Genomic DNA, 19,958 nt, shown 5'->3' with positions numbered 1-19,958 from the left:
GAAATAACAAACCCACAACAGAATCTGCCCATCATCCCTGCATCATCATCATTTTGTCTTCCCTGAGGTGGGGGCTGGGGGGGGTGTTGGGTTAACGATTTTTTTTTATATTCACTGAACCAATCTTTACCTGCCTGTACCAACTGATTTTCGTGGTGTGGCTATAGAATGTATTTCTCGCGCTGGTCACATGGTTTCGATACAGTCAATTAAACTGCAGCTGTACTGCTTATTCTTACAATGAAATCCATACGCAGGTTCGCCAAGTAGAAGTTGCATTAGGTCTTAACTGGGGAACCATAGTAGATGAAGATGAGATGAGTTCTAATCCCTTTCAGTTTAACAATAAAGCGATTATTTCTTTGTGCTTGAGCGGAATACCAGACAAATCTGTTGTAGAAATGGCGTATATACTGACATTCTTAATAAAGGGTTTATTTGACGAAAACACTCTCAATTACAGTTAGGCTCTTGTGCTACTAAAAAAAAAACGCTTCCCATTTATTCGGTTTATGCTACAAGTAAAAAGACGTATATATATATATATATATATATATATATATATAGGCCTATATATATATATATATATATATATATTGAGACTGTATATATATATATATATATATATATATATATATTGAGACTGTATATATATATATATGTTGAGACTAGTTGAGACTAGTGGAACACTGGTAGTTGTTACTCAGAGTTTCACAGAGTTTCAGAGACTCAATATTTTGTTGCTCATTTTCTTAAACATATTAATAAGTAGCCAAATTTCGTTTTGAAAATCCCTGCCGCTATGTGGGTTGCATCGAATGATATTGGGATGTACTCCCTGGTTACACGTCTTGCTAAGGCACTATGACTTCTGACTAGCACCCACCTCCGACCCCCCCCCCCCCGACCCCTCCCCTTATCCCTGCATACAACAAATACTTAATTGGGATTGTCACCAACTAAACGATGGGTAGATCAATTGGTATAACATAGTACATAGGTCCCCGGTTCGAGTCACTCCAAGATTAATGTCGTCCAGTTACAGAGTTGTTGACAATTCATAATCATGGACGTTAAATATGAATGTAAGAGACTGACTTTGGTCAGCTTGCGGTCTTGATAAGCCAATGAGGAATCTTCGCAAGTTCCTGCTTGCAGGAGGATCTAAATACATACAAAATACATACATACATGTAACCATGACGTCACTGTATGCTTGGAATCCCATTCGAGCGCTTTTCGAATTTGTTTAGAAGTTCCTAGATATAGTCAGTTTTGCGTTGCTCGTTTAGTTAAAGATATTTAACTGTAGAATTCATAAGAAAAGACTGTTCTTCCCTGTGTGCAGTAGACATTTCTTGTGTCCGTATAATGTTCTTTAGTCACTATTTTCTAGAGGATCTTTCTAAGTTGATGACGGAACAGTTTGGCGCTAAAAATCTCACCACGTTATTGTTTAATCAGTCACCTCAACTCTCTAGCTTTAAGGATGTTCTTGACACTTTTCCAAATGACATATCGGTACGCAATTATAGCTATATTGTGTCTTCGTGTAAAAACCACATATCAGATCCAATTACGAAGACATCTGGCAGTGAACATTGGCGTATCTTTCAACAGACGATCATATTATTTTATACATTTTGGGCGTTCCAAATAAATTCACTATACGAATGAAATTCACGGTATATGTTTCCTTCGCAGCTACAGTGTGTTGATTTGCAAAGTGTGTTTGTCCTTTTCTACCAGTCGAGACATTCAACTGCGGCAGCTAAAAGAAGCGACTATAAATAGACTTGTTCGTCCAATAGTTCTGCCATAGACCAGGGGTGTTCGATAGGCAGATTTCAATCCGGCCCGCGAAAGAAAAATCGGCCAAACAATCATGCATGCTGCTGACCCTTAATGAATTATTTAAAGAGTTTACAATGAAGGACTGTGGCCCTGGGGCCTTGGAAGGCAACTCCTACATTCGGTGGTATGGTAGTATTCTCCCAGAAGAAAAAAAATATATTAGAACTATAGACGTCAAATGATGCATTTAAGGCATATTTATAGGGATATATATTAGGTCTAATAATTAACTTTAAACGCAAGATTATGATAATCAATATTCATGAATTGTTAAATACAAATCCACAGACTGAACTACTTTCCCACGACTGACGTTCAAGGTCATCCTCCTCACCCCCCCCACCACCCCCTCCCTCACCACATGCGCAAATCAGTGATCTGTAGGACACCTATATATAACGGTCAAGCAATCTAAGTGAAATTGTACTCCTATCGGATCACAATTACATACCAAATGTGCTTAATGGATATATGTGCCCATGAGTTGGTCAAAACATTTGTCTTAAAAGGCACCAGCCAACCTAAGCCCCTATATAATCTATTCATGGTGATTTCTTTTGTCCGATCTTAATCCCATGACAATGTAACATGCTTGACTTTTAAATTATTCTCATGAATTATTAATACTATTTATATATATATATATATATATATATCATTCTACACATTGGGCCCAATGCACTATATACGATGGGTATAATCATGGTAAAATATACAATGAAATGAAGAAGTTGTGTTTATTGCTAGGATAATAATTATAAAATGGGCTACTCAAATGAATTACGTGCGGGCATCGTTCCTTGCGACATTTTTCAAGTTTTAACACGAAGTAGTGAACTTGCAGCAAGTCTAAACTTTACTGTGAACAAAGGGATTCATCGATAGACGTGCATATGTTCCTAGTTTAATTACAATATTTTCCAGTCATCATTTTTATATAAATAATAACACTGTATGCTCCTCTATGTGGCAAAGAAAAAATGGCTCCTTGCAGCCGGACAGGTTCTAGCTGTAATAATTCGCGATGAGTAAAACGGCGAATACAACGAGAAAGACCGTACATATACACACGCACACCTTCACATATAGACTGCTCACACAGTCGCATCCACACACTGAAGAAAGCAATACGTTACAGTGATACAACTTTTAGAATGACAGGTATACAGGGACACATTTGTTCCCATAAACCGACTTTGTTAAACATGTATAGATATATATGTGAATAGCCTTTCTCTCCTTTCAAAACATATATTTGGTCTTTATTGGTATAAAGTAGGCCAACGCTTGATATAGAAAACGATAAAAACAAAAGGAAAAATGACTTACAGTAAGTCTCCGATACAGTCTTGGTCTTGTCTATAAATGAACGTAAGAAGAAAAAGGAATCGTCCTGTGTGCCGTATAAATATATTTAAGTTGGCGTTAATTAAATATTCACTTTGATGTTACGGCCCATATGTATAGATCACTGTGCGTATATACATACATAGGCTATTTAACAGTACAGTAGAAGTCGTCCATGCACTCTCTAGGTTGTGTGAATTCCAAATTCCAATTCGTATTATCGGCTTATAGACTTTTTCTCTTTCCTTTAAATGATGACGTTTAGGCTAGTCATGATATCTGACTGTCCCATTAAAAGACCCCCAAAAAAAGAAAAAGAAGAAGAAGAAGACGAAGAGAATACTTTTGACAAACTTTTCACCTTGAGTGCGAAAGAGGTCACCCCCTTGTACACAATAGCTGCATCGGTTACAACACTAATCGTATAGGGAGCTCATCTAGGTCCCTCAACAAAAGAACAACTCAAACTGAACTAACGGACGTAGTGGCGCGTAAAAGTTAGCGACCAATCAATACAGATTGAAAAGAACTACTCGATAAAGTGAAAAAGGTCTTCACAATAAATAACATTGAGAAGTTTTTTTTCTTTTTCCTTCATTATTTTGCTATGTGACTTTAATCCATTTGGTAGTTTTTTTCTTCTTCTTCTGTCGTATTAGATACCTTAGAATTAAAAAAAGAAGAAAAAAAGTAGGTATAGAACCGGGGAGTGTGTATGAAAGCTCATTGTAAAAGTGTATCCATCACGTCGAGTAAAAAAGATGTTAACCTGAAGTTATCAAAAGGCACCACTCACCCCTACAACCAAAGAATTCACAAAAATGAACAGTTCAAGGACATTTTGAAGTTAATTAATTGATTTGCTGTTGTCTTCTTGTCTCTTTGATAGTAATCAAAGTTATGGAATTTATTTGACTGGACTAGTCTCCGATAATCCCCGGCTTGTGTTTTCTTTTCTTTCTTTTTTGTCATAAAGGGGTCATTTTTTTTGTTTGGTTTTTTGAAGGGAGGACATGAGGACCTCTTATGGCTTGCAAATCGGTTGATAATGATGGTCCAAGGATACTAAATAGTACAATAGCAGCATGTCATTGTTATTCCTCAAGAACAATATGTGAGTCTTTATACATCGTTAGCCTATAACGGTATACCGAGTTGTGTGTATATATGTATATATACTATATACAGCAGTTGTATAGGGTATATAGCCTTTGTTCAATCGTTTGTACATATATAAGATACACATACACACTGGGTAGCATGTATATAAATATTTATATAAATTTATATATATATATATATATATATATACATATATATATATATAATTTATATATATATATATATATATATATATACATACATATATATATATAATTTATATATATATATATATATATATATATATATATATATATATATATATATATATATATAAATTTATATAAATATCACAAATGATTTTCGAGTTGGTAAGCATCATGTTTGATCTCTAGAGTAAGGCAAAATATGTCACCAAAAACAGAACTAGTATTGTTCGATACAGGTGTCAAACGCCTACAGTGAAATTAAGAACTTCCTTACCGGTTTCGAACCTCTGGACATACAATCAGCGTCCATGGCCTAGTTGGTTAGAATGTCCGCGTACAAAGCGGGAGGCCCGGGTTCGAATCCCGGTGGAGGCTGGAAGTTTTTTCACTGTTCTGGATTTTCCTTCTCATTACGTTTTCATTTATATATATATATATATATATATATATATATATATATATATTTATATATATATATATATATATATAAGGTGAGTACATATAGTGAGTATATATATGAGTACATAGGTGAGTATATATATCAGAAGGTGAGTACACGGAATACAGAAAAACTTTGCCAGAATACCGAATATGGACTTATCATACACAAGTCTCATTTGAATATTATACGGTTTATGTTCAGGATGACTCTTAACGCAAAAAAAAAGTATAGAAAACGTTGCAAAGTAGCACTTCATACTCGAATGTAACGCAATACGAATATACATAGGGAAATTTATTTATACTTAAAGCACCTGATGAAATAATATGTCCATAACATCTTCAGTTGCGATAGTTCACGTTATCCGCACTCACACCCTCCGAAACCTTACCTCAACCTGACCCCACCACACCCCTTCCCCTCAAATTTTAGTTTATCTGCATCACCTTGACCTAAGAAATATTTAACCGACGGGGAATTTCTCTTACTACTCTTATAACAAATATAGATGTTATGTATACATATATATACATATATACATATTTATATATGTATACATAACATATATCTAATTTGCATATAAAATATGGGCGGGGAGATCCTGTCGTCAAATCATAACAGGGTAATATTGCAAACTGATTGCAAATTTTTCGGCGAAAAGAATTATCTGACCCATTGACTCGGAACGCTGCACCAGTTAATTGGGTATATCAATGATAACATCCAGTTGCAAGTAGAACGTTGTTTAAACGCAAACAATCGGATGCTGTATAACTTGGATGGTAGATTCCCATGCAAGGCTATATGCAACAACAAAAAATTGCAAAAGGCCATTTGCAAGCTTTTTTTGTGTGTATGAAGGGGTGTAGAATGCCCGAGGGAGAGAAGAAGGTGGGGTTGTGGTAGGGGGACTTATGGCAAAACTATTGTGTTGTGCGCAGGCGTGACATATGGTATACGGGGGGGCGGGTGGGGGCTATATGGGAAGTTGTCCATTTTCAAATTGTTGGGTGTATAGGCGTAAAGTAAGATACAAACGGGAGGGATTACTGCATAAGCAATGCTCAATGTAAAGATGCAACCAGAAAGGAAAAAAAAAGAGGAAAAAACTCCATGTTTGTTGAGGGATATTTGTTTCATTTCACCAACTACAAAATGTCCAGGGTAATTGCTTGTGATAATATCTTGGGCAACTCATTTAAATATCATGTAATATAAGTCAAATGCTCAGTGCCATTACAACCCCAACACAAGTATGCAGTTTTCACAATCAGGGCGCAACTACCACTTTTGGGGCCTTGATAAATAATTTTGGATAAAACTGAGGGTGCATGGATATAAAATGGTGTTCTACCCTATAGTTTGCAACTTTTGAAAAGAAATGTTGTACTGTATATAAATGTTATATATTTATGTTCTGTAAACTAGGATTCTTTTTATATTCTGCTTGATAGTGGGGGGGGGAGGGGAGGGGTGGGGGCTTCAACCCCTTGATTTATTCCTGGGGAATTAAGCGTCCCCCCCATGAAAAAAATGTACATTTTTGTGCTCCATAACCACGTAGACGATATATTCACCATGGATTTCAGCAGGAATAACCTTTCGATGGAGTCAAGTTTAACATAAATGAGAGAAACCTTATAACATTCAATAAGAGGGCAACATTTGACCTACCAGAACATTTAAAAGTTACCTCAAAGTTACCTCCGTTGGCGGATGCAGAATATTTTGCTAATCTAACAACAACAACGTCATTTTGACGCAAAAACGACGTTCAAAATCTGCAAAGTAATGGCTTTTGGCAATTGCTTTAAGGAGGTACTAAGGGAATACTTAAATTATATCAAAGTTAAAGGATTGACTTAGAAAACCCTATATGTTTTTGGAAGCAGATTCATCGGAGATATATATACTCAATTAAGGTACGTCAGCAGGAACACAGGTTGTACTATTGCCTGGTTACTGCTTGTTATTGTTTTACAAACTTGTTACGTCATCGCATTGTTTGCGGTATTGATATTAGCTGTAGAAATTGCTTCATTCTCCAGGGAGAGGTTAGAACCAATTTATAAAGGGTGTAGAAGATGGCAACATTAGGAACGACATAGATTAAGTCGAGGGGAAGGGTCAGAGAGACTATTTCCGGGTTGCAGCTCTTATACAGTTGGAATTGCTGTAAAGTACAACACGGGTTTGTGCGAGATAGTGGGTGGGGGGGGGGGGGGGAGCTGCTTACTCAAGGGACGGTTAAACGACCAGATCGGGGCAGGGGGTATTGAAAGAATGAAATCAAGAAAGCAAGACAGAAAGCAAGAAAGAAAGAAAGGAAATGTTAATTCGAACATTTTTTTCTTATTTCTTATAACATCTGTTCCATATTTACAGCAGACGACGAATGAACTATATTCCGTTCAACAATTTAAGGCCTTGACATAAACAATGGAGGATTGTAATGGGAACGTGTATAGTATATTAACTGAAAGGTATACACTCACCTTAATACCTCCCTGGTTAACCCACCCTCCTCTGGTACACTCCCTGCTAAGCACTGATCCACTGAATGACAGCCGGTAAGCCACGGTGAGCTACGGCGGTCACCCTTGTGGCTAAAGCCTTTTCAGGGAAGGAACCTCTTCTCTCTCTAACCTTTTTTTCTTATCTAGACAAACCTATGAACTGAGGTGACTGACCGAATTTGTAATAATAAGTTTGAAATTTGTAGAGAATTTGAATGAAATATAGACAAGAAAAACTTGATAAGTTGTTTGACCATACCTGGAAGATGAGAAAGGTTTGATATTTAAATAAATAAATATGCCGAGGGAGGGGGGTGGGTATCAGGCATACCAACCAGTGCCCACGACCCCCCCCCCTGTTTCTCTCACCATTTAGATTTTCGCTACCGCCTATATTATTATTATTATTATGATTATGATTATGATTATGATTATAATTATTATTATTATTATTATTATTATTATTATTATTATTATTATTATTATTATTATTATTATTATTATTATTATTATTATTATTATTATTATTATTATTATTATTATTATTATTATTATTATTATTATTATTATAATTATTATTATTATTTTCTTCTTCTTCTTACGTATCTCACCTGACATTCACCTTTCACTTTATCAAGATTGTTACTAACCCATATCTCTGGCTGTATAACAGAGTTAAATGATAAGACTAAAGCAGTAGTTTCCCTTCTTTTTGTAAAGAGATTGTTACCTGTGGTTCCCCACGTTCAGTCCCGCTGTCCGTTGATGAATATTACAAGTAAGAAATGATCAAGGGGCGAGCTAAATCTACCGATGAAAATGAGTTAATCTCTAGTTACCTTGCACTTGTTTTTTTTTCGTCTTTTCTTTTGTAGAAAATTCAATTTGAAATCATATTTTTCAATCGACAGGTCTTGACGGATGGTATAGACATATAGGGTAGCCATAAATAATATTAAACAAAAGAGAGAGGGAACCCCCACAAATGGATTAATAACTGTCATCGTACTGGAGGTAAACGGAAACTTTCATTCTCTTGAAAGTCGAACCTGTCACTGAAAAGAAAGAAAGTCGAGGTCTGTTTTGCTTCGTGAGTTTCTTCACACCTCTCTCACCCCTAAGCGTTGTATATAGAGTCAACCAATTGACCATGCCTCTCACCCCCCCCCCAAACCTCCTCGCCGTCACTGTCGAAAAAGGGGGTTCAATTTAGCGGATATTATGTATTTTTTACCATTGGCGAGATTTGATCCTCCCGCTACCAATACGCCCTCTTCTTTTTGTAAAACACAAAAGATATGAATAGGGGGTGTGCCAACTGCCAATTAAAAACATCACCCTAGCCATATATGTACTGTAGCGCTTACCCATATAACACAGTTTAGGGATTTTTAATAGGTGTCCCGGACGAACTGTAACACCCAAAAAAATATCCGGTCCCCGAAAAAGTTATCGGCTCACAAGCTTGCACTAATCAGCACGGTATGTATTCGGACCCTTGAATTTTAATGCATCAACACCCTGCGCATTGCTCAAGTAGGGAGATTGATTATTCTAATTGGCCATTTGCTCAACGTCACGTTCTTCTCTATAGCTCTAGAAGAAAAATGCGTTGAGAACCATTGCCATAGAGTGTAAATATATCTGCATATTTATATATACATACATATATATATATATATATATATATATATACACATTGGTATTTTTGTTTACTTCAATGCATGGTAGCTGGGACTTAGGTTTACCTCGGGGATAGGTTTACCTGACACCAGGTAAACCTAAGTCTAGGGTCTTCTTGTCCAATCAATTTCACTTCCTTTGAGAAATGATTATTTCGAGTTAAGAGAAAATCTCATAAACTTTTCAATTCCGAAGTTACAAAAAAAAAATCGTTCATTTAAAGGGTAAAATTTCCCCTCAAAAGTGGAGGTAATTCCGAAGGGTATATAACAGAATTACGAACATGGTATATATGTTGATCCCAACTTTACACCTCGATTTTGACCAAATGCGGCTATATATAGTTCCGAAACTTACAGGTTCCTCTAATTACACTGAAATCTTCGTGTTTGTACTTTTTCTTCCATTAATTTGGGATATTTAAGAAAATAAGAGTTTCTATTTTAACTGGCAAATTTACACGTAACGAAACAACGCCCCCATTCATAAGCAGTTCTTTCTGTGTTCGGTGGTAGGGCAGTCGATCGGATCGTATCGTTGCTCTCCCAATAGCCTACATTCAACGTTACTCTATGTGGGCCTAGCCATGTAGTCTACAAAGGAAAGTGCCGCAGGTTACCGTAAACGTTGCCCATTTGAAGTTGGCTTTTGGAACTTTGGTGGAGTATATGCATTGTAAGTAAATTCCTTAAAAGTGTTCCGGATATATTAATAACATTTAGAGTAAATACCTTCATGCTGAACACAAATAAAGTAAGACCATGGTTAGAGTTAGAGTAGACTAGCCTAGGCCTAACGTTAGCCCTAAATTGGACCTATCAGTATTACTGGCTATGGTAAATCACAGCTGCCTGCTACTGTCATTGCTGATACTCAGAATATAAAATGTGATATATAAATTAAAGTATATACTTGTAACAGACTGGTCAACCTACACATTTTGCAGCCTGGTGATCTTCCAGATCTTTTAAAGTAAAGGCTTAATAATTGACGCACCTCCAAATATTACTAGGCCTACTAGTAGCATACTACTATTACTATACTAGCCTACTACTACTGTACTGTAGCTAGTACTAGCAACTATACAGCAGGCAACCATAACTTTTTGCAGCCAAGCAGAGTTAAATATTTCATGAGTTTGAATCCATTTCAGGTATATGCTGATCAAATTGTGTTTGTGCATGTGTTGGGGCATTTGGAAATCTTACTCCCTAAAAATAACCAAAATTACCTCAATATAATACCACTAATCTCTGGGACCTGACCTTTCTGAGGTTAGAGGCTCAGAGCATAGCAAACAGCATCCAAAAATAATGGATGTTTACTTAGGCCCTTCACTACAGTAAGCTTATCGACAGATGTGTCAATTTAGGGGTATGAAAGAACTTGCATTCGTGCGATGCAATTTTGAACCATTTCACGAAATATAAATCTTTGGGTATGTCTCAATCTCTCTGCCATAAAATAAGGCAGTCAGAAAGTCACAACTCCACAAAAACAGATACACAAGCAAACGGAACACTACAGTAAAAGAAAGGGCCTGATTGATTCCATAAACGAGTTACAAAAGTAAAAAATGTGAAAACGTTTGCCGTCTCAGTACAATATTCATCCCCACAATATTCTCTATATGTGTTAGTGTGCATCACTTAGCCCTGTGCGTACAGTAGTAGTGGTGTGTCATTGGTTCTGATTCAGAGAACTAAGTCACACAGGGCCTCAGTGTAGCAGTGTACAACAATTTTTTGTAACATGAGTTTTTTCCCCCTGCACCTACTGTATGGGATGAATCATGGTTGAAGGTTAACAATTGAGTATTCATTTTAGAATAACAACGCAATCATGGCTAAGTAATTTAGGCATTTTGATATTAACGTTATGATGAGGGTAGTGTTAATAGTGCTGAAGTAATAGCTTGATCAAAAGTATTCCTCAAAGTCCCACAATGCCTTCACAGGGTGACCTACTGTACAGTCACTTGAGCACTTAGGAGTTTTTGCGAAAAGAGCAAATTACTTGTCCAAAAATTGCTAGGTTTGATCCAGTTTTACGGAGTCCCATAACAAAAAAACACAGTCTGTGATATATCAATGGAAAAGTGTAAAGATTCAATGTAACATATTTGAAAGGATTATAGTATGTTGAAAAACCACCAGCTATGCATTTTAAGGAAATAAACAGTACGTCATTGAACCTTGCATTGTGTTCACACTAATGAGTTATGAAATTGTTATTAGTGTCTTCATCATTAAAAGCTATTAATTAGGTTGATCAATGGTCTCACATATTAGTGCAATCACAGAGGTTAAATTTCAATCAGGTTATAATGCCAAGGGAATCCAGACCTACTTCATAAAAATAAAAAAAATTCATGGCTCCTATAAAAATCATTCATGATAAAAACCAGCATACATACAGTATGTGCAACTAAAGCAGTTTCATATTGGGTATCATGTCCAAAAAAAAAAACTCTTGATTGTATTCAGTTTTCATACTTTTAAAAATGACCATCTGTGTGCAGTAATTTGGTGTTAGTAAGTAACATGAAAATGCACAAGACTTATGTTCAACAGGCACTAGATAGTTCTCATGTCCATAGCACAAACCAGGGAGTTGTTCCATTACAACTCCCTGCACGAACAGGCTATTATGATCAGAGTTGTTATGGAACAAATAAAACTCCCTTGTATGATGTTAGCACTGTACTGTGTGACAAAACACTTAAATGCATACATGTATGTGGTAACATGTTGCTATGATCCGATACTAGCTGGTTGGGTGTATAAATAGATCACCATTATGCAAACTGCACTGCACATGGTTTCCATTATGTAATAAGTTTCATTTTATGAACTTGTCAATCTGACATGTATGCTACTGTACAGTACAGTATATGTGTAGGCTGCATGAACAACTTATTGTATCTTAATAATATACAGCAAAAAACTATTGAGAACTGTGATAAACAACATTTTCAAAGTGACAGTTGGGGATCTAAAAAGACCACTGAAAGCCTTCTGTAGCGATATAACATGATACTAAACATTATATATCTCTGCAAGCTAGTGTACCCTGCTTTGAGATGTATGGTTTAAATAAGGTTTTCATAAGTTTGCCATGTTGACCCAACCACTGGCCTAGCCCTAGACATACCAATAAATAGATCTATCCATGCTTCAAATTGAGTTTTCACAATTTGACCATTTTACCTAAATTTCCTTTGACCTTCACCAAAAGCAATAGGCTTCTTGTACTTGTGATGCATCTATACATACATACTGTACCAACTATGAGATCTGTCCAATAATAATAATAATAATACACAGTTCTTATAAAGCGCAAATACACACTTAAGTCTCAGTGCGCTGATTATTATTAACCCCTGGTCATTGGTAACTTGTCACACCCACACACCAAAGTGTGCACAATTCAATCAATCTCTCCTGGGGCACCACAGTGCGCCACAACCACGTGTCCCCTGGGGGACTTCCCATAGGGTGCAGCCACAAACCGGCGCACGCAACTATATTTACAAGTTACCTCGCAGGTCCCCATTTATACACCTGGGTGAAGAGAGGCAATGGAGATAAAGCGCCTTGCCCAAGGACACAACGCAATGATCTGGCCAGGGCTCGAACCTGTAATCCTTAGATCACAAGTCCACTGCCTTAACCACTTGACCACAACGCCCTCCAATAAAGCTTACTGTCATGAAAAACTGTGTTAACAAGCTAGGATCACAAACACAGTACTCCTACCAATGCACACGCGCACACATATGCCATCGTGAGTGGAAAGTTTCAACATCATTGAAACCAAACATTAAAAATGAACTCAGTCATAATGCCAAAGTCTGTGTTCACGAGTAGTTCTGAGCTTAAACCCCAAATGATACGTTGAGGGACTAAATGTACCGGTATACATAGTCTAGGGTGCATGCAATTTTTAAGTAAATGAACTGCATGCGGGATGAGGCATTGAACCATGCATGAATACTCAGTCAATCCCTTGAAGTGATTGCATGCTAAATTCCTGGGTACAACTTACATACCAAATAATAGATCAATATTCAAACTTAGTAGTGTGGCATTTTTCTCAATTGTTGCATATGCGGTTTCCATGAAAAAAGTGATAGCTAAATTAACTAAACTGACATGAATATTGGACAACATGAACACTAAGTATTGACATCAAATAGGGAACTGCACTGTCAAGACTTCCACCTGCAATTTATGAAACAATTATCTGGACTTATTTATGTTCATTCTCTTGTCAGAAAAGATGGCTTAAATTTGGCACAATTTGAGGAATGCATGAATGCAGAATGAGAACACCACAGCAGATATGCTCCACTTTATTGCAAGAAGTACAGGGCTGCAATTTCAAGGTCAACACAGGATATCAAAATACTGTACAGTAACTTTGAGCTGCTGGTTCATGCTGACCATGGGATGCAGCGAGAAATGGCTTATATGGAAATAAGGAGCTCCCACAAGCATATATTGCAAACATCCCCAGTTGTCTTTAATATTCAGTAAGTATTGACTGTGAGATATATTTTAAATCCCTATGACCTGAAGTTAGTTTTCTAAAGTCTTCCCTTTAATATCCTCTCAGTCTGATCAACACACACTATACATAATATAAATTTACTGTACTAAGTTTCAACACGAACAAAGATGATGAAAATTTGCTGTTTAATTTCAAAAACTGTAAACGATCTAAGGCAACGGCTAACAAAGTAATGTAAGAAAAAGGCTTTCCACTTCCCACCAAGTCCACTGCCAAACCTTTTGTTTTACTTTGCTACTTCCACCATCATAGAATGTTATCAGAATTGAAATGACTTTATGTGTAGTCTTTGAAAACCAAATGTACTGTAAATCTGCCATCTGGCAGGCTGGAATGAATTGTAGGTAGGATTGTGAAGCAAAGACTTGAGGTGTTAACACACCATCACCTTTTAACGTTGATTATGATGTGTTTATTTGTACCTTTTGCAACAATGTCAATATCATGTGAGGCTTTAAAAAAATATTTACATGGAATGTACTTCAGTGAAACTTTGACATATGATTGAAATGTTGTTTTGGTTTCTTGTAGGTTAACAAGAGCTGGTGGAATTTCTCACCAAGAGAAGGAAGTACTGTCATCAATAAAATGTACAGACAGAAGAATATTTTTACTGAAGATCAAAATTTTCAATGAAAGGAAAGGCTTTCGATTAAAATTGGACAAACAACTTCTGTAGATACAATGAGGACTAGATTTATATGTCATTGCTTGGAGCCAGGTACAGTGCATTCTATGAGTTTGAATTTTTCTTTTTAGTTTCTGGACAGGTATATGACATGCAGCATACAAATTAAAATTTGTTAATGAATTTTCTTCCTTCACAGCATCATAAAATTCATTATTAATAATCCATTTATACAAATTCTTATGTTGCTGTATTTGAGAATAATTTTCGTAAGTAAAACAAAGATTTTAATCATATTCATTGCATTAACTATTATTCATGTAACTCCCTTACTTCACTGTACTGTATCAAATAAAACATTGTTTCACCAATCCATTATTCCAGTTGTTATACTGCTGGGAGGGGAGACACCAAGGTCTTTTAATACTTCAGTTACCCAATTAATGCTAACTAGATGCTCAATAATGCTTCCCACAATGGGGATGTTGGGTCTAGCAAACCTTAAGTCTAGTGGACCCTCAATGTAATGGGCATCCCCCCCCCCCCATGTTGGTACTGCATGTGGTATACTTTTGTTAGTGAAACTAAGAGTTTCATCCTAGTCATTACATTGAGGGATGCTCTTTATTAAACTCCCTTACTTCACTGCAGCGTATTGGTAATCAACTATTCTAGTTGTAATGTTGCTAGTACTGTATTGAGAATCCTTTTGTTAGTGAAACGAAGAGTTTAATGCTATCCATTACATTTAGGAGTACTCTCTAAGTGTCTACCTTCACAACATCATATAATAAATTATTAACAATCCATTATCTCTTTATATTTATGGCAGAGCTGTAGTCGAGTCCAATTAGCCAGAGCCCGATCCAAGTCCGAGTCCATCTGGTTTGAGCCAAATACAAGACCCCTCAAGTCCGAGCCGACTCCAGATACCAAAGATCACCTTTGGTAGAAATTCTTGAACTGTTATGATAATTATGCACCCAGGAGGAAATTTACCTCATGCTATAATTTTTTCGGACCAGATAAGTGGCAGCAAGCTCTTCCTGGTTCATAAATGTTATAAAACTACTGGGAGGGGAGTCACAAAGGTCCTTCAATACTTTCAGTTACCCAATAAATGCTAACTAGACGCTCAATAATGCTTCCCACAAATGGGGGTGTTGGGTCTAGCAAACCTTAAGTCTAGTGGACCCTCAATATAATGGGCATCCCTCTTGTTGGTACTGCATGTGGTATCCTTTTGTTAGTGAAACTAAGAGTTTTATCCTAGTCATTACATTGAGGGATGCTCTTTATTAAACTCCCTTTCTTCACTGCATCGTATTGGTGATCCATTATTTCAGCTGTAATGTTGCTAGTACTGTATTTGAGAATCCTTTTGTTAGTGAAACGAAGAGTTTAATACTATCCATTACATTTAGGAGTTAACTTTCTAAGTCTCTACCTTCTCAACATCATATAATAAATTATTTAACAATCCATTATCTTTTTATATTTATGGCAGAGCTGTAGTAGAGTCCAATTAGCCAGAGTCTGAGCCAAGTCCGAGCCCACTTGGTATGAGCCAAATCCAAGACCCTTCAAGTCCGAGCCGACTCCAGATATTCAAATATGATCACCTTTGGTAAAAATTCTTGAACTGTTATGATAATTATTCACCGAGGAGGAAATTTACCTCATGCTATAATTTTTTCGGACCAGATAAGTGGCAGCAAGCTTTTCCTGGTTCATAAATGTTCAGCCCGGGCGCTCAACTTTCAAACCATGCAGGGAGAGGCAAAATCATATTCAAACCACGACCACCGCCAGGTTAGAACATGCTTGTGAGAACCCTGCTCTACTAAAAGTGATATTCTAGTTACATTTAGGATTGCTCATTAAGATTTTCAAATCATAATCATTGTCATGGTTGCTACTTTTTCTGATGTCATCATCATTTGTGAATTATTGTTATTGTTGCCATGTTACATTTGCCAGTATCAATTTTGCTTATTGTTCTCTCAAAATTGCAGAGTAGAAGGAAGAAATGTTAGCTAATAGTTATTATACCATATGTTCTTGGTCTCTAAATTGTTTACGCTGAGGTCAGTATGAACAGAAGTGTTTATAATAGTTTTCCTTTCTGTTAAAGTATTTTCTGAATCATTTCATTAATTTTATATTTATACTCGAATTTTCAGTAGGTGTTGGCTTCATTGAGGGTCAAAGGCTACTCAAGGTCAGTAGAGTAACATAGAGCATCTAACTCAACAAGGAAAAGTTGGTAGTCATATGTAGTGCATATAGGTTTCTGACATTGAGTACTATTCTATAAATTTGTACAGTATAGCAGAAGCCCATGTGAGATAACTAGATATCTGAAACTGAAAGCCATGTTAACATGATAGTTCAATATTGGAATGATGAATGGAAGTTTGTATGCAGGTGTATCATGTGCTGAGTGCTCTTAGCCAAGTCAAAGGTTATTTGAGGCCAATATAGGTAAAATCTGAAAACCTTCATGATCCCATACTATCTAGTATCTTACTAGTAGCTGCTTTAATAGCTGAATCTTAGGGCAATTAATATATTTATCAGAACAAGTAATGTACCTCAAAAGACTTCTTAAGCTCTTTTGAGCCCCATTCAATATTTCAGTGTATTAACTTCATCATTCTTTTAACAAATTTACTCCAAATTGCTAGTTTCATGTTCTGGCAATGAACCTTTGTCATATCATGTTGCATGAGTGCTGTAACTGGTTTACAAGCTTGCAAAAGTCTTAAAAGGAGGATAGGGTGTTGGGATAAATAATTCAAAATAATATTACCAAAATGGTACCATATTTTGCTTTTCTTTTTTCCCATATGTTGCCACTGCTTGAATAAGACTAGTTGATAGGACTTTTTGTGAGCTCCACCTTTGACAACAAGGTACAGTAGACTTCAACTGCATCTTGTTGGCAACATCCTAGGAAAGTTTCAATAAACACAGATGTTTCTCTAAATGAGGAATCTGTGAACATTCCAATACTGCGAGTCTTTATTGGACATTTCAGCAGGAGGCAATAACCAATTCTGCTACCGTTACATACTGTAGGTCCTTCATAAAATGCCACTTAAAGAACTGTATTACTTCCTTGGGAAGGTGAATTTTATTGTCAAATACAACATCTGTCAAATATTTAGTTTCCCAACCTGTCCAACTCCCCCCCCCCACCCCTCCATTTATCCCGAGTAGTTTACAGAAACTGGGACAGAACATTTTTTTTGTGGGAAACAAGGTTAAATAATGTTGTTTGAGGTATTGAGCATTTATCTATATGTCCCTTTGGAATCTAGATAGGAGGAAGTAGCAAACAATGCAAGGAAAACATGAAGTTCAAGTGGATGCTTTAATTGCTTTTACCCAAAACATTGCTATATTCATTGATAAATATAATCCACTTCAAATTCAGTACCATTATACAACATGCAAAAGAGTTATGATATTGATGTACTTTCTGAATTTAGACCATTGCAGGGGAACAAGTTTAACATTGGTTTTTAATTTGACTGTATGTAGAAAACACCGGTTACATAATGAACCTCAGATACAATGTCGTGTAAATACATATTACTGCTAGGAGCTGTTTAACAAACAGTGAAAGAAAAATTTATTACTTGACTATCAAGAGATTCGCAGAACTCCACTCCTTCAACAATATTTACAGTGGTGCAGACTTCAAAGCAGTGCAAGGGCAACAACTGCCTATCTCTTTAAGAAATTTCCAAGTGCTTTCATTTCTAGCATTTGCATATGTTCAAAAGAAAAATGACAAATTGAAAGATGTGGTCTTTTCAACATGTTACCACATCTCCCCCCCCCCCTCTCTCTCCCATCAAAAAAGTATTGCATGTACAGCAGTAACCCTTTTTGTACATGTGCAATATATGGGGCAGAGCCTTATTCATGACTTGACCAAGCCCTTTATCCATTTGAATAGCACAAGTTATGTCAGTGGTATTCACATCAATGCCTCATAGAAAATGTGCCTCATGGTCAATTTTCTAGCTGATAGCATGAATGTGAATGAGTTGAAGTTGTAGAAGTTGCTTTGTTTATATATTTCTGAAAGTAACATGAAATTTCATATTGATTTTTAATGAAAATATTTGCATTTATCAGTAATAAACAGAAATAAGACATAATGATTTCTGCTATAGTGTCTTATCTCTGCCTCTTATGTTAAAATTGGGTTCATTGGTTGGTCCTTGTACTTCGAACATATTGCTCCCTAACTCAGCAAACCCATATTCGATCTGAAGATGCTAATTCAGACAGCTTACTGTTCTAGCAAGTTCTCGACCAATTATATTGATGAATTTGCATCTGGATGAATTTGAATCATACCAACTATGTAAGGAGCCATTTCTTTAAACCTTGCAAGACTGGTCTATAGAGTTTCAGCTAATTTAATACAAGCCGATCCATGAAGAATTCAAATACTGTGTAATCCTATCCTACTTCAAAGGTGTACGTGGTCGAAAGGTTTCCTAGTAAAATTACTGGTCCTTTCAGATCTGCAACTTCATCTTGAGAACTTCTTTTTGGTCACATAGTAGCTTGAAACAATTGAAAGTTGGAGACAGTACTTTGAAGATATGTGCTTCGGCACCATGTACCCAGTGGCGTAGCCACGGGGGGGGGGGGGAGACAGCCCCATGAAAGCTTGTCGCCCGCCCACTGGGATTTTGGGTGTCGAAAAAATTACATGTGCGAAAAATATATCATTCATTGGTCTGCATGGTATCGAATCTCCATGATGACCACTCATGAACGACCCTTCGACCGCGGACCGGCGGTAGGCTATAGTTGCTGAAAAACCTGACGTTACATAGCGCATAGGCCGAGATATGTCATGATATTTCAAAGCAACTTACCAGATTGTCTTTTTTCTTCTACTTCTCTAAACTATTTGATGACCATATCAAGACATGGGGATCTCAAAATAAAGGATGTTGTGAAACTTTAGAGCAGCTTACAATGTCTGGGAAGTGTTATTTCCAACGATCTAGGAGGTCTTTATAGCTGAAAATTTCCCGAACGCTGAGCGCCAACCCATGGTGGCACTCCACTCAGGTAGTAACAAGACGCCCTCCCAGGAATTGGTCAAGCGCCCACCCCCTCCACTGGAACAATCCTGGCTACGTCACTGCATGTACCACAGGTTTATCTGATATCAAAGTGAAAGCGGCTTTCCACAAGAATAAAGAAAGCATATCTACATTTTTGTGTAACACCTACACAACTCAATCCCCACGCAAACAAGACTACCTACGTATACAGTTTTCATTGAGGATTCCAATAATTCCTGCAATTTCCTACCAATAACATATGGAAAGTCACTCCTGTTATCGTGGCGGAGCTAGGGGTATTGGTAAGAGGGGGTGAGAATGGTCTGTATGGGCGCTTTCGACTTTATCTAAGCGGAGCGCCACCACAGGTTGGCGCAGAGCGTACAGAAATCTTTTGAGTAAAGATACTCCCTATATGGCCGGAAATGACCCTTTCAGGGCCTTGCTAATTTGCAGATAAACGAAGAATAAATAGGTGTCATCGCCAACAAAATGTGACAAATGTCA

General features: G+C 36.8%; 1 protein-coding gene and 1 long non-coding RNA gene across 2 annotated transcripts in view; one reads left to right on the top strand and one right to left on the bottom strand.

Annotated features, from left to right (window-relative positions):
- LOC139968913 (pituitary homeobox 2-like) overlaps positions 1 to 3,571 on the bottom strand; it is a 57,745-nt gene extending 54,174 nt beyond the window's left edge. Inside the window, exon 1 of the mRNA XM_071973525.1 lies at positions 3,184 to 3,571. The gene's annotated coding sequence lies outside the window, so the exon portion shown is untranslated. The remainder of the gene's footprint in view (positions 1 to 3,183) is intronic.
- Positions 3,572 to 9,329: 5,758 nt separating this feature from the next.
- LOC139968911 (uncharacterized) lies at positions 9,330 to 18,684 on the top strand. The gene is made up of 5 exons (XR_011793580.1): positions 9,330 to 9,827; positions 13,429 to 13,686; positions 14,256 to 14,445; positions 15,185 to 15,300; positions 15,860 to 18,684. It is a non-coding gene; the product is annotated as an uncharacterized lncRNA (long non-coding RNA).
- The last annotated feature ends 1,274 nt before the right edge of the window (positions 18,685 to 19,958 follow it).

This window comes from Apostichopus japonicus, chromosome 6, assembly GCF_037975245.1.
Source record: "Apostichopus japonicus isolate 1M-3 chromosome 6, ASM3797524v1, whole genome shotgun sequence".
In the NCBI taxonomy this organism is placed as follows: domain Eukaryota; kingdom Metazoa; phylum Echinodermata; class Holothuroidea; order Aspidochirotida; family Stichopodidae; genus Apostichopus; species Apostichopus japonicus.
This window is presented reverse-complemented; position numbering and strand designations above follow the sequence as displayed.